The sequence below is a fragment of the Sceloporus undulatus genome, chromosome 2 (assembly GCF_019175285.1).
Source record: "Sceloporus undulatus isolate JIND9_A2432 ecotype Alabama chromosome 2, SceUnd_v1.1, whole genome shotgun sequence".
Taxonomy (NCBI): domain Eukaryota; kingdom Metazoa; phylum Chordata; class Lepidosauria; order Squamata; family Phrynosomatidae; genus Sceloporus; species Sceloporus undulatus.
The window spans coordinates 125,321,624-125,346,439 of record NC_056523.1 but is presented as its reverse complement, the minus strand read 5'-3'; the positions used below and the strand labels follow the sequence as shown (position 1 = coordinate 125,346,439).

Sequence of the window (24,816 nt, the reverse complement as noted above, 5' to 3'; positions counted from 1 at the left end):
GCATGCCTCTCAAGCAGTCCTGCTGTTGTCATAAAGTAAAATGGTAGTCAAACCAAAGGTTCCTTATGCTGTGCCTGATATCCTAATGATAGTAATGGCATAACTGCTTTTGTGCAGGCTGGAGATACGGTGATGGTAAGTAAGCAGCTTTTTACTGCTTCTAAAATACAACTGATATGTGCCAGAGGGTGTTTCAAGTACATGTGCTGTGCTGTCATGCTCAAAACTGTTCAGGTTAAGAAGTGGACTGATCAGAATGCAGTTTTCTTACAAAAAGTATTTCAAATGCACTGGTGAATTCTTTTGCTATATTTGACTTGGCATTTGAGAAACTGATCATGCATTTCTCTTAGTAGTTTCGACAAGACTCATTTAACAGCTGCATACACATGACTCCTTGTATGCATGGACTGTTACAGAAGCTGGACTTGATGTCCCTCAGCTCTGATAACAGCAGGAATTCCAGTGTACTATTTACAGGTTGCTTCATTATATGATCTTTGTGAAACAGCTGTCATTTACCAATTGGTCAGAGATTATCTGATACTAATTCCCATTTTAGATATTTCCTGTTTTGGAGTCAAATGTCACACTTGAAGCAGACCCCAGTTCTGGGTTAAGAAGACAATTGAATGATTAAGCCAAAAGTTGAGTTTGCTTCAAGTGTAACCATTTGCTTAAGTGTAACCATTTGCTTGATTTCATATGACAATTGGTAACAAAAGGTAAACCTTTTGTAGGTTGGTAAAATGAATACCCAATTTGTTGGGGGCAATTGGTTTACACATTGTAAACTGCTTAACGTGTGCTAGTTCACTGATAAGCGGTATAGAAATGTACTTGCTATAAGGGTAATCTTGCAAGTGAATGGTCCAGGGCTTCACAAAACTACAGGAAGAGAAGCTGTGCCTTCTTCATGAACCAGTCAGGAAAAGTACCACCAAGATACCACAAACCCATGATGCCGCTTGCTCTAAAATATGTGTGGGCGCTCAGATGCCCACATGTCATAAACATGCCCCCTGTGTGGGTGGTGCCGCACAATAATGGCACCACCTGCATGTAGTAGGGCTTGGGAGCGTGTGATTGGTGCGCGTTCTCAAGCCCTACTATTGCCACCAGGACACCGCTTCCTGGCAGTGTGTACCGGGCCAAGATTACTGAAGACTAACATATGGTGCGGGGTAGTAGACTCAAGCCTACGATGGTTCATGTTACCAGCTTTCTTTCAGTTAATCTCAAAGATGCTACAAGATCCCATTGCATACTGATTTCCCAGATTTACAAGGCTATTAACAGCTCAAAGTAGACTGATGGAAATAATTACAGGTATACTTAAGTTAATGAAGTAGATTTGTGCCTGGGCTTTAACTTTGGTTGATGTTTAGCACCAGAAGTAGAAGTAACATGGAAAGAACAGGAATAGGTTACTAGACCACAAAAAGTAGAGCAGGCCAACATGTTTCAGTAATTTTAATTCAAGAGTTCACAATGTGCATACGTGAAATGAAACAACCAGGTCAGGTAAACCTTTCATAAGTAAATGAAAACAGTCCGAATTTTCCATGGAACTCTTGAAAGCGTCTTTCAAAATGCATCCTACAATCTAATCTTTTTAACAGCCTCATTTCCATTTTAGTCATGAAAATTTACAGATCTATTTTTCAATGTGTGGGTTAACATTCTCAGAAAGTGATTCAGGAGGCAGCTTGTTTACCTTTCCTATTGTATGTAAGACCACACAGCTCCAGTAGTAGATCACCTAAAACATAATTCTTTTCCAAGCTGTATTCATTTACAGTAGACAAGTTGCTACAATCCAGTACTGAAAGGCCTGTCTTTCTCCACTTTTTCCTTTCCAATGCCCCAACCCCCCACCTCATAAAACCCAGCTAGATAGAAGAAAAGGGCTTGGTTCCTGTAAAGACTAAAAATGAGCTTTTATCAGAGGCTTTGGTCCAAAACACACTGCAGAAATATTCCACTTTGAGATAACTGCCCTGGTTCAGTGCTAGGCAGTACTAGGAACTGGCTTATTTTGGCACAGAGCTCTCTGATGGAGAAGGCAAAAAGTCTCACAAAACTACCATTTTTTGAATTCCCTAGCTTTGGTCCAGGGCAGTTAAAGTGGTCTCAAACTGGATTATTTCTGCAGTGTGTTTTGGACCCTAGTTAACTGAGTTACGCCTCTCAAGATAAAATGACTGAGCGTGTAAAAGCAGATATACTGTAGCTGACGAGCCAACATGGCTTCTGAAGAATTGAGTTTGGTTCACTAATCCTTTTGAATTCTTCAGGAATGTCAACAATCATGTTAGGGTAGGTCTATTCAGCAAACCTTGTTTACTTGGCCTTTCCAACAGCCATTTGACAAACTTCCTTGTCAAAAGCCCCTGAGTAAAGTTAAACAGTCATGAAATTAGAAGAGAGGTTCTCCTTTGGATCAGTAATTTGTTAAAGAGAACAAATGCTCAGTTCTCAAAATGGGAAAGAAGTAAACACTGGAATGCCTCAGTGATCTGTATGGATGCTTTTTTAAAAGTTTCTCAGTAAAAGATAGGTAGTTGGTGTGGGTTGTGAAATGGACAGAGACTTAAGGATACAAAGTTAATTAGTGTTTCACTTTCAATAAATTGACAAGAAAGCTCCACAGAAGAGGAATGAGTGATCAAGTGGCAAATGAAGTTTAGAATAAAGTTATTGCAAGATAATATTAGGACAAGGAATTCCACTTTGGTTTTTTTGGTTTTTGGGGGGGGCACAGTTGTATAGTGTGCCCTTGGTATCCACTGAAGTTTGGTTACAAGAAACTCCCCCCCCCATGCATACCAAAATCCATGAATGTTCAAGTGCCATTAAATACAATGGCATAGTAAAACAGTGCTCCTTATATAAAATGCCAAAATCAAAGTTTACTTTTTGGGATTTATATTTTTAGGAATATTTTCAATCCGTGGATGCTTGAATCGGTGGATGAAAATACCCTCTAGGGGACGTAGGGGCATTTTGCCATGTTTTGAAGCCTTGGGCCAGGAAACATCTTTTTTGAAAACTGAAAGTGAATGCCCTCTTCTGAGCCTAGCATGCTGTGGGAGGGCATAAAATTGAAAATGCCCCCATATCCCTAGGGAGTTTTGGGAGAAAAAATTATTTGTGGGCGTGTGGCCCTTCGAGGTCTCCTCATGTGCATTATGTGGCCCCCTGGCCTCCCCTTGTTTCTCACCCTTGATTTATATGTATATGGGGGCCTGAGCTTGCAAGGGCTGATCTGGAGACAGATCTTGAACTGGGGTGGCTCAATGAAACATTTTGACCCACAGTACAATTGCTGTGAGAAAGGCAAATGCTGTGTTGGGAATTTCTACTGCAAACATAATATCATCATACAAATTAGTGGTGTGACTGTTCTTGTGCAGTATATCAACCATATTGCTGGGAAATATGTGGGAAATTTAATTGATGCATGGCTTTTCTATAGCAGATCTACATCAGCTCACCATAAACAGCTTCTCATGGCATATCACATTTGAACAGAAAAAGAAAAAAAATACTCAAAGCTATACAATATAAGATTAACGTGATATCAAAGTCAAAACCCAGTGTGGAACCAAGCAAACATTAACAAGCAGAAGAAAACCCCACTTAATGCTCATTTGCTAGCACTACTCCTGTTTTTTGGAGACTCGAGCAGCATGCGTTTAAATGCAATTGGAAGGGGTCCAGGGTTTACCATGTTTAATATTTCAGAATTGCCTTCCTCATATCTGCTTCCAAACATGCTGAAGGGAAATACTGGGACACACCTATGATGTCTTCTCTCATCAGCCTTCCAGATATTCTGGACAACCTAAATGATCAAGGAACTAGGGTTGTATTCACACTGCAGAATTAGCGCAGTTTGACACTACTATTACTGCCATGACTCTAATAGAATCCTGGGATTTGTAGTTTGGTGAGGCATCAGAGCTCCCTGACAGGCAGGGTGAGTACCTCATTGTATGCCTTCAAGTTGTTTCCGACTTATGGTGCCCCTAAAGTGAACCTATTCTGGGATTTTCTTGCTAGATTTATCCAGGTGTATATACAAAATTATGCTTAGTGAAGAGAAAATAGTCAAAGGAGTCTAAACCTGAGATCATCTATGGGAAGTAAATGGTAAAATATTTAGGACAGATAAAAGGAAGAAGTTCTCACACTGCATGGTCGAATAATGGAATTTGCCTCTGTAGGATGTAGTGACAACCACCAGCCTGGATGGCTTTAAAAGGGGATCAAAAAATTAACTGAAGAAAAAGCTGTGTCTACTAATTCCTATGGGAAGACATTTTTATCTCTAGGATTAGAATGTTGAATATACTGTAGTTCTGAATACTTGTTGTTGGGGAGTGCAAATACAGGCATACTTCAGTTAACAAAGCCTCTGACAAAGTCTTTTACAAAGGTAGGTTACAGACCGCCATCTAGGACGCACTCCGCGCGTCCTAGGGTTAGGAAGGGGCATCCTAGGGTTAGGAAGGGTTGCCCCTTAACCGGCTCTGTTCCCAACATGCGTGGAGCACGTCCTAAATGGCAGCGCCCATCTACATGGGCGCTGTCATTTTTACGTTTGGACGCACAGCGTCCAGACGTGGCGCACTGGAAGTGATGCCATGAGGGCGCGCTTCGCTCCTCGTGGCGCCACTTCTGCGTTTTGAAAAGGAGCGCCATTTCGGCGCTCCTTTTTCGCTGCAGCCGGAAGCCTCGCGGTCTGGCCGCTGGGGCTTCCCTCTGCAGCAAATGGCGGCGGCGGCGGCAGACTGCCCGCTTTAGGGCGGTCTGTAATGCACCAAAGTCTTTTTATGCCTGCCCACCCCCTTTCCTCATCCTCTGACTAGCTGGAAGGTTTTTGCAGCATTGGCATTGGGAACATGGTCAAAGCCAGAGAGAGATGATTTTTAGTGCCAATTGCACTACCAAGTCTGCAGTATTATTATTATTATTATTAATAACCTTTATTTATATAGTGCTGTAACTTTACACAGCGCCATACATACAATCTTTTTAATTAGACGGTTCCCTGCCCTCAGGCTTACAACCTAAATGATACACACAGAAGGAGAAGGAAATGGTGGTGGGGGGGAGGGGATCAGGTCCAGCAGTTCTTATCTACCTCTGAGGCCTGGACCAAGGGAGATAGATGGGAGGGAGGGCTCAGCTTCTTAATGGATAGTTAAAACAAGGCATCCAGGGGCACCCCTGGGAACGCTTCTCTAAACAATATAGTCTTTAACTCAGTTTTAAAACTAGTTAGAGAAGTGATGAGGTGCACACGTGGGGGAAGAAGGTTCCAGGAGTGAGGGGCAGCAAGTGAGAAGGGATGAATCCAGGAGGGGACAGTGGAAATCCTAGCCTGGGACAGGAGACCTTGACTACCAGAATGGAGGGTATGAGTGGGAAGGTAAGGAGAAAGAAGTTCAGATAAATAAGAAGGGGCCAGTCCATGGAGGGCTTTGAAATTCAACAACAAAAGCTTGTACCAGATGCGGAAGGGGATGGGGAGCCAATGAACGGAGGATAAAAGAAGAGAAACATGGTCAAAGCGGCGAGCAGATGTGACAATACGGGCAGCTGAATACTGGACAGAGATTAAAGGATGGAGGTGTGAAAGTGGAAGCCCTGTCAGAAGGAGGTTACAATAATCTAGTCGCGAAACCACTAGGGCATGGACCAGAGTCTTGGCAGTAGAGGCTGAGACGAATGGACGGATCTTGGCAATGCTGTGGAGAAAGAATCTACAGGCCTTGGCGGTGGCCTGGATCTGGGGAATAAAGAATCAAAAATGAAACCAAGACTACGGGCTTGATGAACCGGTTTAATAGATTAAGGTAGAAAACAGCAGGATTTTACTTTAGCTCCAACTGTAACTGTTTGTATGCCTCTCTGCAACAGGGAGGTTAAACAGCAGCACCTTCCAGAATCCCTTACTGGACACAGAAAATGCAAAAGGGAGAGCACAGACAAGCTTGCTTTACCAGCTCCCTCCAGTATGTTTTTTTTTAAAGACAAGGAGAGAATAGATCTACAGTATATGTTTGACCATCAGAATGGAAATCATAAAAAAGATGAGGGCTGATGAAGGGGGGGGGAAATCCCAGGATACATTTTGGAAGAAGGTTTCAATGGTCTCCAAAAAGCTAAAAATGTTTTTACTTATGTAAGGCTTACTTAACCTGGTTGTTTCATTTCACATGTGCATATTGTTAGTTTGGAATAAATAATTTGCAGAAACTCATTGAAGTGTGTTTTTTCTGTGTGTGTGTGTGTTTTGTGGTGTAGTAGCCTGTCCCTATTCTTTCCATGTTATTTCTACCTCAGGGACCAAAGTTTCTGTTTAAAAATGTGACACATCTATTTCATTAACAGAGGTATACCCATATATGGGTTCTATTGCCCTTAAGTTTTCTGGACTTTCTATATGTTTCTGGTTACGGAGCCATTTATGGAACATTCAATAGCTTTGTCACCTGGGTGGCTGACCTATATCAGGACTTGGACAGGGAGAGTGTGTCCCTCTTGGTCCTCCTGGATCTTTCAGTGGAATTTGGTACCATCTACCATGGTAACCTTCTAGGTTGTTTGGCTGATATGGGTATTGTATTGCAGTGAATCCAGTCTTTCTTGGCTGAATGTTCACTTTTGGCCATTTGCCTGTGGGGTTCCACAGTGGCCAATATTAGCCTTAGTCCATTCACCCACACCCTGTACTGCATCCAGACAAGCATATTCAGTATCGTTACAGCTTCTGTGGCATCGGTTGTAAAGGAGAGAGTTGGATATCAGCACACTGATGACACCCAACCCCATAGCTTTGGATGACCACTCCCAGTGGCTTCATGTACTGTTGATGTTAAAAAGCATGGTGGGTGGTGCACTGGATGGCCTTTGAGGTCTCTTCCAGTTCTGTGATTTTATGAATCCTTAAGGAATTAGCTTCCCCCATTTACATCTCAATTTTCATCACAAGTCTAGGAACACAACCCTGAGGTAAATTAAGACTTGCCTCTATATGGAAATAGAAAGAATACTATGTCAATGTACAACAGCAACATTATAAAGTATTATGAAAACATATATACATTGATGCACAAGCAGTTAGGTAGACATGGCCTTGAATCTGCAGGACCTGAGTAGTGCTGTTGATGACAGGGTGACAGAGGCTTTCATTCATAGGGTAAGAATGACAGAGTTGGAAGAGACCGCAAAGGCCATCCAGTCCAACCCCTTGCCATGCAGAAATACATAAAGCACCCCTGACAGGCGGCCATCTGGCCTCTGTTGAAAAAACTCTAAAGAAGGAAACTCCACCACTCTCTGAGGGAGTCTGTTCCAATGTCAAACAGCTCTTATTGTCAGGCAATTCTTCCTAAGTTTTAGGTGGAATTTCTTTCCTTCTAGTTTGAAACTGCTGCTCTGTGTCTAGTCTCTGGAGCAGCAGAAAACAAGCTTGTTCCATCAATATGACTTTCCTTAAAATATTTACTTATTTATATTATGTCACCTCTTAACCTTCTCTTCTCCAGGCTAAACACACCCACCTCCCTAAGCCACTCCTCATAGGACATGACTTCCAGATCTTTCACCATTTTGGTCATCCTCCTCTGGACACTTTCCAGCTTGTCAATATCCCTCTTGAACATCAGAAACTGACAAAGTAGGACTGCAAGACAACTGGAGTTCTGGAAGTTAGGTGTTTTGATCTCTTGTAAAGAAAGCAGTTAGTGAGACAGATTATCTCATGCCTTAAAATGCTGCTGGTAAAATATGTGAAGCAGTGGGGGAAGCTCTTGGTTGTAATTCTATCTATACCCACTTGGCTGCATGTAGGAGCCATGGAATTCAGTGGGGGTTATTTCTGTGAAAGTATATAGAAGAATGCACTCTCATTTTTGCAGCTGGTCAAGTCCCGTCTCTTTAACAAGAGCCATTGTTTTTGCCAAGAAACCTAGGAATCAAAGGGTTCTGTGCTGGGTTTCTTTTGTGTAAATACAAGGGGTAACAGAAAGTTGTTGCTGTGTGAAGTCAAAGGCTTTCACAGTTTTTTGTTTTTTTTTGTGGGTTTTTTGGGCTATGTGGCCATGTTCCAGAAAAGTTTCTTCCTGAGATTTCGCCAGCATCTGTGGCTGGCATTTTCAGAGAATGCTTGCCTGGAAAGGAGTTGGGTATGTATATTGTGTGATTTGCATGTGGATTGTTCTGTTGCTAATGGCAGGCCTTGGGGTGGGAGGCTAATAATGCAAAAGAGAATTAGTGTCAGCAGACAATGAGCACTAATCAAGCAGACACTAATCCTTTTTTGCATGCCCTCCCACCCCGAGGCCTGCAATGCTGACGTAGCCTTAGTCGTGCTCAAAATGGAGGACATTTTGAAATTCCTCCTGGACATAAGGTTGGAATGTAAGACATATCCTGGAAGAGGAGGACATCTGGTCACCCTGCGCTGGCCCCCTAAAAAGGCATCACTGTTTTGTGGATTTTGGATGTTACTGTACTTTGTGATAAGAAGCAGTGGAGTGGAGTGGTTTCAACCTTTGACTATGACTCTGGAGACCACGGTCTGAATTCCACCTCAGCCACAGAAATTCACTGGGGTGACCTTGGGCAAGTCACACTCTCTCAGCCTCAGAGGATGGCCATGGCAAAACCCCTCTGGAGAAAACTGGCAAGAAAACCCCATGCAAAACGACTTAGAACGCACATAACAAAGACAACATATCGCCATTGTGTCTATCCCTGGATACAGTTTCAAAACACACTGCAGAAATAATCCAGTTTGGGACCTCTTTAATTAACTGCCCTGACTCAGTGTTGAGGAACCCTGGAAACTGTAGCGTTGTAAGACTTCTCTGTCAGAGAGCTTTGGTGCCACTATAAACTACAATTCCCAGGATTCCCTAGCATTGAGCCAGGGCAGTTAAAGTGGTCTCAAACTGGATTATTTCTGCAGTGTGTTTTGGACCACAGTTAACACTTGAGCCCCTGAAACTGCGAAGCAACTTGAGACAGCGCCCCTAGCGGCCTTCAGCTTGAGGAGAATTTATTCCCCTCCCAACGGTCTCAAAAGCCAATAGCGCGCGACCAGCAGAGAATAGCTGCGCGCGCAGCCCCTGCGTCCTCGCACTAACAGAACTCCCTCCCTGAGACTGCATTTCTTTAGCTCAGGCCACGCCCGCCTTTCCTGCCTTGCCATTGGTTATTGGAGCTTGTAGTAACAGAACCGGCCGCTAGAGGCCGCGGGCAGACGAGCACGAACAGAACGTAACCTTCAGGGAGGAGGAAACGGCTGGATTCCTCGAATGCTTTGGATAGTACGTTCTTGTCTGTCCCCACCCCCTCTTTCCGAGGATGGTATGCCCCATTCCTCCTCCGCTCCCGACCACGCCCCTTCCATTGCACCTTGATATGGGGGGGAGGAGAAGAAAGGAAGGAACTTGCTCTAAGAGACCCAGTAAGCTGTGATTGGCCGAGGGAGTATGCGAAGTGCGCTCTGATTGGCCTGTGGGCGGGGCTTTTGCGGGGGTCCTGCCCACTGCTGAGGGACAGGGCCGGCTGTGCTTGGGCTGTAGTTGGGAAAGGGACCAGCGAGGAAACGGACGCGGGTAAGGATTGTGTTTTCTGAGGGTGCATCCACACTGGAAGAATAACCCGGTTTGGCACCGCTTTAACTGCCCTGGCTCAAGGCTATGGAATTCTGGGAGTTGGAGTTTGTTGTGGGCCCAGAGTTGAGCGGAGCTCCGTTCTGGGCCCACAGCAAACTCCAACTCCCAGGATTCCATAGCCTTGAGCCAGACAAAGAGTTAAAGCGGTTCCAAACCGGGCTATTTCTCCAGTGTGGATGCAAAGTTCTGGCTGATGGCAAAGTTGCACGCTTTCCCTTCCCCCTTCCTCCTTGGAGTCTCTTTTCTTTCCCTCCTTGTCTCTCTCTCTTTCCTTTCAGGAAGCAGGGCTGGGTGGAAGTCAGGGCATGTTCACACTTGTTGTTGTTGTGTGCCTCCAGACCCTGAAGCAAAAGCCTATCATAGGGTTTTTATTGAGAGGGTTGCCATTGCCATCCTCTGAGGCTGAGAGAGTGTGACTTGCGCAGGGTCACCCAGTGGGTTGTTATGCTCCAGCAGGGATTTGAACCTTTGGGTGCCTTCAAGGTGTTTCTGACTTGTTGTTGCCGTGTGCCTGACTTATGGCGACTCTAAAGCAAAATCTGTCATAGAAGTTATTTTTTTTGGCAGGTTTCTTCAGAGGGGGTTTACCATTAACATCCTCAGAGGTTAAGAGAGTGTGCAAGGTCACTCAGTGGGTTGTTATGCTCAAGTGGGGATTTGGCCCCTGGTCTCCAGAATCTTCCTATAGACGAATAAGGAAAGTCTTATCAGTCTCTCCAGGACTAGGGGGGCTCCATATTTTTTTATGGGGCCAGGATTTAATGTTTCAAAGCCGTCGTGCCCCGTTCAGAATGCGTGACTTTCTGTGGTTTTCGGTCTGTTGCATTGGCTGTTCCTGGTGCCATAAGGCAGGGAGAGTCTGGTGGCAGGTTTCCTCTTGTGTTCTCAGTGCTGGGAGGGTTCGGTTCACTACTGAAACTGACCTTTGTTTTCCTTTGATTGTAGCTTAGGTATTGAGGGTAACCTGGTAGTAACAGCCACATGCCCAGCAACAGAGGAAATGGACTTTCCTGTCTTTCTGAATGGTACCTAATATCTTTCTACTGTGGCACTACTGTTTTCCTAGGAAGCTGAGAAACAGCAAAACCACATACTGCTTCAATTAATCTGTTTGTTGCTTCCGTGTAGTCTTTCTTCTAATTCTAGGTCCTTTTGCTGACAGTACCTGGTGTTTCTGTGTGCATTCACACTGTAGAAATAATGCAGTTTGACATCACTTTAAGTGCTGAGGCTCCATCCTCTGGGCTTTGTAGTTTTACAAGGTCTTTAGCCTTCTCTACCCAAAAGTGCTGGGGCCTCCTCACAAAACTACAAATCCCAGGATTCTGTAGGATGGAGTTATGGCAGTTGAAATGCTGTCAAACTAGGTCCTACTCTTGTTTTATTCTTACGTTTCTGTTCAGAGAAAAAACATATGTGGCCTATTTGCTGTTGAATAATTGACCACAGCTTTTCTTCAGAGGCACACTTAAGACTAACCCTATCTTCTTATCTAAGTTAGTACAGGGCACACAGCCTGATCCTTCATCTACCTCAGTGTTTCCCAAACATTGGTCCTCCAGATTTTTTGGATTTCAGCTCCCAGGATTCCTGGCTGTTGCCCAAGCTGGCTGGGGCTTCTGATAGTTGAAGTCCCAAACACCAAGTTTGGGAATTACTGATCTCCCTAATGCCATTTAGGCATGGGGGTAGGGTGAGCACTTGGCACATACCTGATGTTTAGCAGGTTTAGTCTGTACCCAGAGCTGTTTGGAACTTGGCAACTTGAATATAAACACCAGTGATATGGTTTTGGATACTCTGAGAATTTCAGTGGCTGACTTTTAAAAGTAAACATGACTGTTTTATCCTTTAAATCCCTATGTGGTTTTAGTACACTTTTTTTAAAGGAATCTCATAACCCTTTCTCTAAATGCACGGGTATCATCTGAGATGCTCCTGGTGATGCCCTTGACAAATAAGCATGACTGTCAGAGAAAAGACTTCTTTGGTGATGGCACCCTGCCTCTCTCAGGGAAAAACCTTTATTCTGTTAGTCGTTTAAAGACACTTTAAAAAAAGAAAGATTGCTAGTGGTTTTACTTTGCTTCTGTGTTCTGTTACATGTGGTTTTTAGCCATTGCTTGTATTTTATATTTTTAATATATACTACATTGCCAGACAACTCTGGTTACTGCACAGTCTAAAAATTGCTGCCAGTGAGACAGTAAAAGGCATGTTCTAGCCCTGATGGTTGCCAAGAGATTCCTGCAGATGCAGGAAGATGGTTTCTGGAAAAATTTAAATAGATGTCTAAAAGGGCTTCCAGTAGTCATAAAAGATGGTGCTGTAATTTCCCCCTCTCTCCTGACTACAGTTTTGTATCCCGATCCCTTCTGGCCATTAACCCCATTAAATCTCCAATGCTCCCCTATGTTCTTCTCCTTCTTTTCAAACATTCCAAAATCTTTGAAACTTTGAATCTTACAGGCAGAATAAATGTGAAAATGTGAACCTGTGGAAAGTCTTTATGGGTACTTTTGCAGAATACATTTAGCCCATTCTGTAACGTCACCGGAGAGACACGAGGTGTCCCTTTCATACAAATGTGTACAAGATATTCCATTCTTCCTCACAGGCCTCACCTCACACTCTTCCCCTCTGGTGCCTCTGCCATCATATTCATGTCCCCCAAGAAGTCATCAGTTCCTGAAGCAGGAAATTGCACCTACTGTAGCAAGACTTATCACTTATTTTTATTGGTGACTGCATCTGCATTGTAGAAATAATGCAGTTTGACACTGCTTTAACTGCCATGGCTCCATGCTGTGGGATTCTGGGATTTATAGTTTTGTAAGATATTTAGCCTTTGTTGTCAGAAAGCTCTGGTACCTCACCAAATTACATATCCCAGAATTCTATAGCATTCAACCATGGCAGTTAGCACTGGTGCCCCACCAAATTACAAATCCCAGAATTCCATAGCACTGAGCCATGTCAGTTAAATTGGTGTCAGCCTGCATTATTTCTGCAGTGCAGATGCTGTTGTTGAAATCAGTAAGTAACAGTGGAGAGGTCTAACATTTCTAGTGATCCTTAATATTTGTTCATTAAAGTAATAATGATGATGATTTTAAAACCTTACCTTGAGATTTATCTCTCCCTCATGTCCTCCTCATAATGATGTTGGTAACATTAAGAACATTGTGCACGTGAGCTTTAGCGGCCTAGGATATACTGTAGCCAATGTCAGTCATAATGTACTTATAGTATTAGAATAACTAGGCTAGGAAGGCTGGATCTCTGTTGATAAGGATTTGAAGGTAATTGTGGTTCACAAGTTAGTCCATGAAAGCTTATGCTACAATAAATTTCTTAATCCTTAAGATGCCATGGAATTCTTTGTTTTTTGGTACAACAGATTTAAACAACTACCTCTTGGGAAATTTAATATGGTCTCTTGTGTAAAATTTACAAGATTTTTCTGACATATATTGTGTTTTGTCGCAAATGTTTGAAACAACAACTCATTATTTTGTTCTTGTTAATATGCAGGAGTGATCTACAAGGTAGTTCTGTCCCATTTTTTCCTTGCAGCTGTTTTCCCCATTGGCTTCCCAGATTTGCTTAGAGATTTATCCATGTGGATAGGATTGTTCCATTTGTCTACATTTTAAATGCTGATGCTGATAGCAACAGTTGGTTAAGAATTATGCTGGTAATGAAATATACTCCAAAGGAGTAAAAATAAAGGAGGAAGGGGTTCTTTTTCATGGTCTCTAGTTCATTAAAGCTTATGCTGAAATAAATTGGTTAATCTTACAGATGCCACAAGCCTTCTGCTCTCCTTTCAATACTGAAGCAGACTTCAAAGACAAAGCAGTATTAGTCTGGATCAATACTCAAAGGTATCTTTTGACACCTTGAGACTGAGAGAAAGAAGTTTTTAGCTTAGCATAAGCATTGGTAGACTTTATGTCTACGAAACTCATGCTACCAACTTCTTTCTCTCAGTCTCAAAGGTGCTACAAGATCTCTTTGCATACTGAACCAGACTAGTACAGCTGCCTCTTTGAAAATTATCCCAAGGCCAATATATGATTAAGAATTTAGGTTGCAACCTAATTTGGGGGTAAATCCTCTTTAACTCAGTGGGATATCTTCAAGACCAGTATGTACAGAGAACTGGAGAGCTAGGGACAGGTACAGGCTAAATAAAAATGTTTATCATTAGATGATGAGAGATGCAAGTCAGTCAATCTTAATATTTAAGAAGCAAAACAAAGAAACAGGTTTTAAAATTACAAAGCCATATAGAGATGGAAGTTGAGCAGTAGTGCTTTTAAGAGTAGGAAATCAAGGCTTTGTTTGAAACATTGAAAATAAATCCATAGCTGTAGAAGCAGTGGTGAAATTGGGCCAGTTATTTCAGAAGAAGAAGCTTGTCAAGCATCCTCCTGATTGTTTAAAGCAATTCCTGTCTTTTAAAGATTGTTTAAAGCAATTTCTATCTTAATACAGGGATTTGCCTCTGAGGTCACTTTGAGGCCTCCTGTTATTTAAAGCTTAACATTTTAATGCTGAACCTACACAGTTGTAAGGAAATCTGTAATTCATAGTGGAATGTCAACAAAACTGAGTGAGCAGATTATACAAGGAATTTACAGAGCAGATCTTTTAAGTTTATGTGGCCTTCCCCAAAATTACACTATGCTTCAAGCAAACTGTTTTTGAAATGTCAAGGATACTGTGTGGTAGTTCCAGGTCTAAGGCCTTACCTCTATTAATTGAACTGATTTATAGGTGAAAATCAGATCTTTGAGTTGAAAACTGTTGTAAAATACTGTAATATCTTGCCCATTGTGTTACTTTTATGGTGAGACTTTTTAGCACTTTGTCTCCTGTATGTCTGCTATTTATGCTAGGTCTTGGCATGAAATGTGTGTTTACAGCTTTTAGGTCTACAAATGCCTAAAGTCTTAATTAGCTCAGGTTTCAGAGTGATTATGTTCTGAACATTTGTTCAAAAATCCAGAAAGGATAGGTATGTTGTGAAATCAGGACATAATGTGGTTAAAGTGGATTAAAGGTAAGATTGTGGTCTCTCTGGCAGGTTTGGGGAAAGAAGCGAGGAGAAATGCAAGTTCGAAAGCATACCATGCCTCTCCCTGTTGAAAGTGATGGGATGAGCTGGACCACAGGGGAACTGACAGCACGAAACAAGACAAAATAGTTGATTCAAAAATAGCTACTGTACTTTTGTTGCTATCAGAAGAAAGAGAGCAACACTTAGACCGTGGAGAGGTTTGCCTGAAGTTTGGCCAGGCTGTTTGTTCTTCATTGTGGAGCAGCCAGGGTTTGGCTGAGTTCCCTTACTGTCCCACCCACTTGGGAACACCCTGTAGCCAGTTTCTCTGCTATGAATCAACTTGTAGAAGCCACCTCCACCCTGATTCCAGAACAGAGATGTTAGAGGATCCCCAGCAGTAAGGGCTCTTATCTGTAACTGCCTCTTCAATTTGCACGTGTCCTTGTCATCCTCACCTAACTGGGTGATACCTGTAACCTGCAAAGATAGTTAGGGTAGGTGGGGCTGCTTATTTCCCAGAGATTATTCTCTTTTGGAGAGAACCATGTTTTTGGACCTAAAGGCTATCTGGGTACTTTGATTGTGGGGTCTTTTGTGGCTTTGACCTAATAGTAATACAGCTCTTCCATTTTTATATGTGCATCCCTATTTAAGAATTTTTAAAAAGACTTTTATCTGATACTTGTTTTACAGTTGTTTTAAAGGAAGGATTTGAGGATTTATATTAACCTTTATAAATCATTGTAACTTACATGAGTGTGGGTATTCTGGAGCAGTGAGCAGCATCTCGTTTGAACCCATATCTGATATGCAACAGTGGCTTCTTGTCTACTTAATGCAGGATTGATGTGCCATAGCTAGAAGATACTAAATTATGTTCTCATATGAAATTCCTGCCACTTTTGTATTCACTGTTGTCATAAGAGCCCTGTGTTGCTGTAAAAGATAACTAAAAGATGCAAAGATATAAAAGTAGAGGAGTGTTGTTATTTCCCCACCATCACCAATCCAATGTATTACCTGATGGTTCTGATGAATCATAGAATCGTAGAGTTGGAAGAGACCACAAGGGCCATCCAGTCCAACCCCCTGCCATGCAGGAACTCTCAATCAAAGCATCCCTGACAGATGGCCATCTAGCCTCTGTTTAAAGACCTCTAAGGAAGGAGACTCGACTGCACTCTGAGGGAGTGAGTTCCACTGTCGAATAGCCCTTACTGTCATTAAGTTCCACCTGATGTTGAGGTGGAATCTCTTTTCCTGTAGCTTCCATCCATTGCTCCGGGTCCTGTTCTCTGGAGCAGCAGAAAACAAGCTTGCTCCCTCCTCCATATGACATCCCTTCAAATATTTAAACAGGGCTATCATATCACCTCTTATCCTTCTTTTCTCCAGACTAAACATCCCCAGCTCCCTAAGTCATTCCTCATAGGACGTGGTTTCCAGACCCTTCACCATTTTAGTCGCCCTCCTTTGGACATGCTCCAGTTTCTCAATGTCCTGTTTGAATTGTGGTGCCCAGAACTGGACACAGTATTCCAGGTGGGGCCTGACCAGAGCAGAATACAGTGGCTCTATTAATTCTCTTGATCGAGACACTATACTTTTATTGATGCAGCCTAAAATTGCATTGGTCTTTTTAGCTGCCGCATCACACTGTTGACTCATGTTCAACTTGTGGTCTACTTGGACTCCCAGATCCCTTTCACATGTACAGTAGTTTCATTCAGCCAGGTGTTCCCCATCCTATATCTGTGCATTTAATTTTTCTGCCCTAAGTGCAGTACCTTACATTTCTCCATGATGAATTTCATTTTTCTGCCCTAAGTGCAGTACCTTACATTTCTCCGTGTTGAATTTCATTTTGTTAGCTTTGACCCAGCTTTCTAGTCTATTCAGGTCATTTTGAATTTTGATCCTGTCCTCTGGAGTATTAGCTATTCCTCCTAATTTGGTGTCATCTGCAAATTTGATAAGTATGCCCCCAATTCTGTCATCTAAGTCATTGATAAAGATGTTGAATAGCACTGGGCCCAGGATAGAGCTCTGTGAGACCCCACAGGTCACTTCCCTCCAGGATGAAAAGGAGCCATCACTGAGCACCCTTTGGCTTCGGCCAGTCAACCAATTACAAATCCATGTAACAGTTACCTTGTCTAACCCACATTTTACAAGCTTGTTTGCAAGAATGTCATGGGAAACCTTGTCAAAAGCCTTACTGAAATAAGATATACTTTATCGACAGCATTCCTTCATCTAGCAAGCTGGTAATTTTATCAAAGAAAGAAAGATATCAGATTTGTCTGCCATGACTTCTTTCTTTGAAACCCATGTTGACTTTTTGTGATTATGGCATTGCTTTCTAGATGTTCACAGACTCTCTGTTTAATTATCTGCTCCAAAATCTTTCCTGGTATGTCAGACTAACTAGACGATAATTTTTGGGATCCTCTTTTTTTCTCCTTTTTGAAGATGGGGACAACATTTGCCCTCCTCCAGTCTGCTGGGACTTCTCCTGTTCTCCAGGAGTTTATTTATTAAGATTATTGCTAATGGCTCTGATTATATTTACCAGTTCTTTTAATACCCTTGGATGTAGTTCATCTGGTCCTGGAGACTTAAATTCATTTAGATTAACAAGATATTCCTGTACTATCTCTTTACTTATTCTGTGCTGAGATTCCCCTGTTTTCTTCTCTGCTCCATTATCCTCAGGTTGAGCACCCTTTGCCTTTTCTGAGAAGACTGAGGCAAAGAAGGTGTTGAGTAATTCTGCCTTTTCTCTGTCTTAGCATTTTGCCATCTTCTCCACGCAGTGGCCCTACCGTTTCCTTCTTCTTCCTTTTGCTGTGGACATATTTAAAAAAAGCCTTTTTTATTGTTTTTAACCTCTCTAGCAAGCCTGAGTTCATTTTGGGCTTTAGCTTTTCTGACTTTACCCCTACACATGCCTGCTATTTCTTTGAATTCCTTTTTTGTGACTTCCCCCTTTTTCCATTTCTTATACATGTTCCATTTCAAACTTAGCTCAGTTGAAAGTTCCTTAATCATCCATCCTGGTTTCTTGAGACACCTCCCATTTTTCTTTTTCACTGGAACTGTTCGAAACAGTGCCTTCAGTATCTCCCTTTTGAGATCATCCTTGTTGGTTAGGATCAGATCTAAAATAGCTGACCCCCTTGTTGTCTCTTTTGGACCATGAAATTGTCTTCGAGGCAAGTGAGGAATTTGCTAGACCTTGAGGATTTTGCTGAGTTTGACTTCCAGCAAATATCAGGATAGTTCAAGTCACCCATCACTACTACATCTCTCCTTTCTGAGTGTGTAGTCATCTGTTCTAGAAAGGCACCATCCAGTTCCTCCATCTGACTTGGGGGTCTGTAGTAGACTCCCACCATAACATCCTTGTTGTTTCCCTTGCCTTTAATTTTTATCCAGATGCTCTCCACCTGGCTGCCAGTATTGATGTCCTGGATCTCTTCACTGGTGTAAATATCTCTGACATATAGTGCTATTCCTCCTCTTTTCCTGTTTGGCCTATTTCTGTTAAAAAGGTTATACCCCTCTGTTTCTACATTCCACTTATGAGACTCATCCCACCAGGTTTCAGTGATGCCTATTATATCGTATTTGCTTTGTTGTACTTGGAGTTCGAGTTCATCTTGCTTATTCCCCATGTTCTGTGCATTAGTGTAGAGACATCGCAGACCAAGGGTCCCCTTTACTTGCTGCCTGTGCAAGTTTTTTTGCCTTCCACTGTTGGGTCCTTGCACTATTTGTCTTGTTTCCTCTGTGTCAGTTTGACTCTTTTCTGATGGTTTAACTACAGCCAAAAGACAGATACACACATTCAGGTATTTGACTTAGGTGGTCTGCACTTGATTACAGTGAAATGAATATGTGAATGCAGATAAGCAGGCTGATTCAACATGGGGGAAACGTATTTTGAGCTGAAGTGAGAATTCTCTAGGAAACAAGCAGTATGGACGAAAGGTAATCTCTCCTCTTCCAATTTTGCCTATGGCCTCCTTTCCTTGACCTGCCCTCCCTACAGCAATTAGTCTTTTTTAACTTTTTAAACTTCCTTTGGCATTCATAGAAACTTAAAAAAAAAGCTTACCTCCTATAGCGTGGAAAGGATTAAGAGGAAGCACAGCTGTGAGGTTAGCCATTTATTTCTTCCTCCCCACAAACTGTAACAAACTGCAAATTCCTTCCCTGCATACAAGTACTTACTCTTTGTAAAAAATCTGTCAGCATCAATGGAAGTTTTTAAAAATTGTAATTTCTATGTCAGTTGCAGAGTGGAGTTGTAAGAGTGTAAAACATTCCCTCCTTAGGGACAGCACACCCCTTAACAGTCTTTCTGTGGAGCAAGAAGATTTTGTACAGAAAAATGCCCTTCTCATTGGTGCCAGTATGAGGTTTGTTTTAGGGTTTCGCTGTTGCTTGGGGAACAGGGCAGAGGAAGGATGGGCAAAGAGAAGGAATTGATGAATAGATATGTAAATTGTATGTGTGAGCAAGAGAAACTGAGTGAATGAGAGTATGTGAATAAAGTAGCATTTAGTCCTGGTATACCCCTCCTCTCCTGCTTTCTTCTAAGGTAATGTGGCCTATGAATGTGGGGAATGTTCCTCAACCAGTCTGTGGCATAAGATGTGGGGCAGCCCATTCATGCATGCAGACCATGTCCGGATATGGCTGTCAATCAAGTCATCCGCATTCTTGTGTGAAGCAGTTCACTGTACAAGAAACAATTATCCAGTTATCCATTGTTGCCTTTAGGGGAGAGTGCAGCACAGTAATGAAGTGAATGCTTTGCCTGTAGAGGGTCCCAGATGCATCCCTTAGTAAGGCCATTTAAAAATACTTAGTTGGTAGGTGCTATGGAAGACCTTTCTCTCAAAAAGACACTGCCAGTCAGAGGTGACTGGAGAAATTGTTTGGTCTGTTGCTGCTGATGTTATATTTACTTATATATATATCATGCCTATTTCCCTAATTGGGATTCAAAGCTTCTTACAACATTTAAAAAACATTGTTAAAATCCATATCATGGGATAGTTCGTAAGGGGAATACGGTTCTGCAGATAACCCGTACTGAGTTGTGTAGAGCTTTAAAGGTCATAACCAGCACCTTGAATTGTGTCTAGAAACACACCGGCAGCCAGTGGAGCTGTTGCACAAGTGAGTTGTGTGCTCCTTGCCAGCAATTGTTTTGTAATCTGACTGGAGTTCTTTGGACCAGATGAAGTTTCCAAACACTTTTCAAAGGAAGCCCCACTTAGACTACATTACAGTAACCCAGCTAGAATGTAATTAACTAAGACCATGGCCAGATCCGATGTCTCAAGAAATGGGTGCAGCTGGCACACAAGCTTTAACTGTGCAAATGCAATCCTAGTTACTGCTGAAATCTCGGCTTCCAGGCTCAGAGCTGAACCTAGGATCACACCCAAGCTACAAATCTATGTCTTCAGGGGAAGTGTAACCCCTTGCAGCACAAGCTGAATCCTTATTCCCCGATCAACTGACTAGGAACACCTCCGTCCTGTCTGGACTAAGTTACAACTTGTTTGCCCTCATCTAGTCCATTACTGATGACAGGCATCAGTTTAGGACCAAAACAACTTCCTTGGCCTGTGATGGGACCGAGTAATAGAGTAGGGCAGTGATAGTAAACCTTTTAGAGACTGAGTGCCCAAACTCAGTGGCGTTCCTGCACTGAGTGTCGCCCAGTGCCAGGGGGGATTTCTGCGGGGGGCTTCTGTCTTCTAGGGGCAGGACTTCTGGAGGGGGGACTTCCAGGGGCATATTCTCAGCGTCAAGATAGCAATAGCAAACCCCCCTCAGATGAAACTTGCCAAGAAAACTCCATGATAGTTTAACCTTAGGGTTGCCATAAGTGGGAAATGACTTGAAGGCACCACACACAAGTCACGCTCTCGCAGCCTCAGGAGATGACAATGGCAATCCCCCTCTGACGAAGGTTGCTTCATGATAGTTTCACCTTAGGGTCTCCAAGAAGAACTTGAAGGCACACACCTGCACACGAACACACAAGGCACACTCCCTCAGTCTTGGGCTAGCAATAGTACCCCCCCATGACTAAACCTGCCAAAAAAACTTCATGATAGTTTCACCTTAGGGTTTCCATAAGTTGGAAACAACTTGAAGGCACCACACACACAAATCACGCTCTCTCAGCCTCAAGGGATGGCAAGGGCAACCCCCTCTCCACTCCTCCCATCTTCCCTTGCCTTTAACTAGCTCTGGGAGCCATTGCTGTTCTCCGAGGCTGAAAGTGTGTGACTTGCCCAAGGTCATCCAGTGGGTTTCAATGGTTGAACCAGGATTCAAACTCTGGTCTCCATAGTCATAGTCTAGCACCTACACTACTAGACCATGGTTGGCTCTCTTACTTCAGCAATATACAAACAAAACCTGGGATTAGAAGTTCATCCTTCACACCTTCTCTTGCACTGCAAGTCCCCAACAACAATCTTGAAAGATAGATTGACAGCAAGGAAAACTGTCAAGGGAGCAAATAAGAAGAGCTATGGATGGTAAAAGAGACAATGGAGGATCCTGAGAAGAGGAAATAAACATCAGGATATTTCAGACAAGATGAGAGAAGCTTACAGCCACTCCACCCCATGCAGTAGCTCCTTCTTTGCCAGAGCCACTGTCACTGCCAAGTTCCTTTCCCTCTCCCACCTCTCCACATGAGCCCCATCAGGCCAGAATGATGTTAAATTCACAAGCTATGGTCATCCCTACTGATATGATATTTCATATATAGTGCTTCATTTTGTCCCATAGATTTGCAGTAATTAGACTTATAAAAGTTCCTTGCTTTTGAACTTCAGAGGTGGGGGAGACCTTATAAGAAAACCCAGACATTTTAAGAAGCCTCTTCAGACAGAAACTTTAGCTCTGAGAAAGAGGACCTATCCAGGAAAAGGAGGACATATTGTAACCCTAACAATATTCTCAGTATCAGAATGCTTCCTGTTTAAGATCCTGCTTATAGCAATCTGGCTCTGGCTCATTGCTGGCATGAGATTCTAGGTCCGCCCCCCATATCTTTTAATAGTTGATAATCGAGAGGTTTCTTGAGCCTTCTGCTAATTTTTTATTTAAAAATATAAGTATTACTCCTTTGCTGCATGGGATCCAAGTGCATTCTTTCTAGGCAGGTCTTTGTTATGTAGATGCTGCAGTTTCCAACAATATGAAACAATATTGTATAAAGGCGCAGAGAACAAGAAATATTCAGAGGGAGACTGAGCATTCTCATACGTTTGTCTTTACGGGGGGGAGGGGGGCTCAAAATGGATTATTAAATTATTTTAGAGTGATGAACAGAATGTTAAAGACAGGTCATAATATACTGCCACCTGGCTTTTATTGGCCAGCGTGATCTCGAAACAAAATAGAACACAACTCAAGTGCTGGAACAATATGTTTAAAGTTGCAAAGAAGAGCTTCAGGTATTTGGTCCAGGAATACCATGATTGTTCCAAAAAGTCAATAAATACTAAGAAGAAGAAACTAATAAAAGTGATAGCTGAGATGATTAGACCAATTTTATGAAGCAAATTTAGCATTGAATGGGTTGTTTATTTCTCAGCAACTTTTCTGAAAATAGTGTTTTGCCTGACACAGTAAGAGATTCAAAATGTAGAATATAGACTAAGTTTGTTTGCTCTGCTAACTTTGATAGTTTCTTCTGTTTTCTTTTTAACCTTCGCCAGCATCTCATACTGGAAAAAAACTAAGGTGCTAGATTTCTTAGTGTTTACATGATTTATAGCAAAATTGTGAACAGATGAAAGCACACTTAATAGATTTATAATTATTATAAATGATAGTTTAAAAGTTAATTGTTAAATTTTATTTTATTTTTATATACCCAAGCATGATAATTCAAGTTACCTAGTTTTTTTTTATTCTGACAGTAAAAAGTTATTCTGAGCAGTAAAAGGCATTAAAAATATCACAGTCCTTCAAATTTTTTTGCAGAAAAAATGGAGAACAGAATCAATTGCTTTTCATGGCATACCAGAATTCTATAGCATTGATCTGTGGAAGTTAAAGTGGTGTCAAACCAGATTATTTCTGTAGTTTGGATGCAACCCATGAAATGTAGAAACATGTGAAATATCTGTGATGAGAAGTTGTGGAATGATTGATTGTTGCTGTTGTGTGCCTTCAAGTCTTTTCCAACTTATGGCGACCCCAAGGCAAACCTATCATGGGGTTTTCTTGGTGAGATTTGTTCAGAGCAGGTCTGCCCTTGCCTTCCTCTAAGGCTGAGAGATTGTGACTTTCCCAGTGTCACCCAGTCTGGTTTCCATGGCTGAGTAGGGATTCAAACTCTGGTCTCCAGAGTCATAGTCCAACACTTAAACCATTATACCATACTGGCTCTCTTGTGAGTGATATCCTGTGTTTTCCACCCACATAAGCCTTGCAACAGTACCTTACTCTTTTGTAAAAAGTTGTTTTTTTCTCTCTTTCTGTAGTTGTGTGCGTATATGTGTGTGCCCTTTCTAGTTGCCTGTTGTCTTATGGCTACCTCATGAATTTTCTAGTGTTTTCTTAGGCAACCAATACTTAGAGGTGGTTTGCCATTGTCTTCTTTTACACTTTTTCTTTCTTCAGTACTGGAATGCACTATGATTTCTTTTTGGGAGTTTTGTGTGAATTAATAAGGATAAACCATAATATAGCTGCACTGTTGCATTGTACTGGAGAGGAGGGAATGGATGCAAGCTACAGGAAAAGAGATTCCACCTCATCATTAGGAGGAACTTCCTGATAGTAAGGGCTGTTTGACAGTGGAACACATTCCCTTGGAGTGTAGTGGAGTCTCCTTCCCTGGAGGTCTTTAAACAGAGGCTGGATGGCCATCTGTCGGGGATGCTTTGATTGAGATTTCCTGTATGGCAGGGGGTTGGACTGGATGGCCTTGCGGTCTCTTCCAACTCTATGATTCTGTGAAAGAATCCCCCCCCGGCTGCTCGGTGGGGTCCTCCCTCGGCTTCCCCTGGAATTGACAGCCCCGATTTTAAGCAGCAGGAGGGTGGGGCATCCTTTCCAGGAGTGCCTTTTGCACCCATGCCAAGCTCAGCCTCCCAGAGCTCCTGCCTGGCAGCGGCTTCCCTGCCCAGCCCCATATCAACAAGGCCGCAGCTGGTGGGAGAAGGGTTGATGGATGCTCTGGATGGCCCCGCTCATGCTGCCAAGGGAGCCTTTAGGGGCTCCAGGGCTGCTGCCTCCCCTCCTCCTATGGCTTCTCCTCCTCCTGCTGCCTCTGACATTGGAGGGCTGGCCCCCCAAAACTGTAGAGGACCCCCCCACTTAATTTTGGAACTGCAGCTGCTCACCTCCCGGACTCCCCCGTCCCGACAGAGGACCTGCCCTGGAAAAGGAGGACGCTTGAGGATAGGGAGAAAGACAGGAGGTAGAAGATTTGTTCCAGAGAGGTTTGCCATTGTCTCTCCCTGAGGTTGAGAGGGTGTGACTTGCCCAAGGTTATTCAGTGGGATTTGAACCTTGCTCTCCAGTTGTAATCCAACACTCAGACCACTACACCACACTTGCTCTTTTCTTGTATGCCGTCATGTCATTTCTGAGACTTATGGTGACCCTGTCATGGGGTTTTCTTGTCAAGTTTCTTCAGAGGGGAATTGCCCTGATTGCCATCCTCTGAGGCTGTGTGACTTGCTCAAGGTCACCCAGTGGGTTTACATGGCTGAGCAGTTATCCCAATCCTGGTGTCCAGAGTCATTGTCCAACACTAAAACCATTGCACCACACTTGGTAAGGTTTGTTCAGAGGAGGTTTGCCACTGCCTTCTCCTGCCCTGGAAAGGAGGACACCTGAGGAGGAGGAGGAGGAGAAAGAGCTGCCCACTGTGCCTCCCTGTCCTGATGGAGGATCTACCCTGGAAAAGGAGGATGCCTGCGGAGGGGGAGGAAGGTGGAAGGGTCCTTACCTCGACTCCCTCTCCGCCAAGGCTGTTGGGCATCACCCCCCGTCCAA

At 42.9% G+C, this 24,816-nt stretch overlaps 1 protein-coding gene across 2 annotated transcripts in view; it reads left to right on the top strand.

Annotated features, from left to right (window-relative positions):
- The first annotated feature begins 9,320 nt into the window (after positions 1 to 9,320).
- Positions 9,321 to 24,816, top strand: part of GIPC1 (GIPC PDZ domain containing family member 1) — a 46,413-nt gene continuing 30,917 nt past the window's right edge. The window contains exon 1 of one of the 2 annotated variants that reach the window (XM_042454104.1): positions 9,321 to 9,344. The gene's annotated coding sequence lies outside the window, so the exon portion shown is untranslated. Of the gene's footprint in view, positions 9,345 to 9,501; positions 9,636 to 24,816 lie in introns of those variants that run through there. The other variant, XM_042454103.1, reaches the window with a different exon arrangement.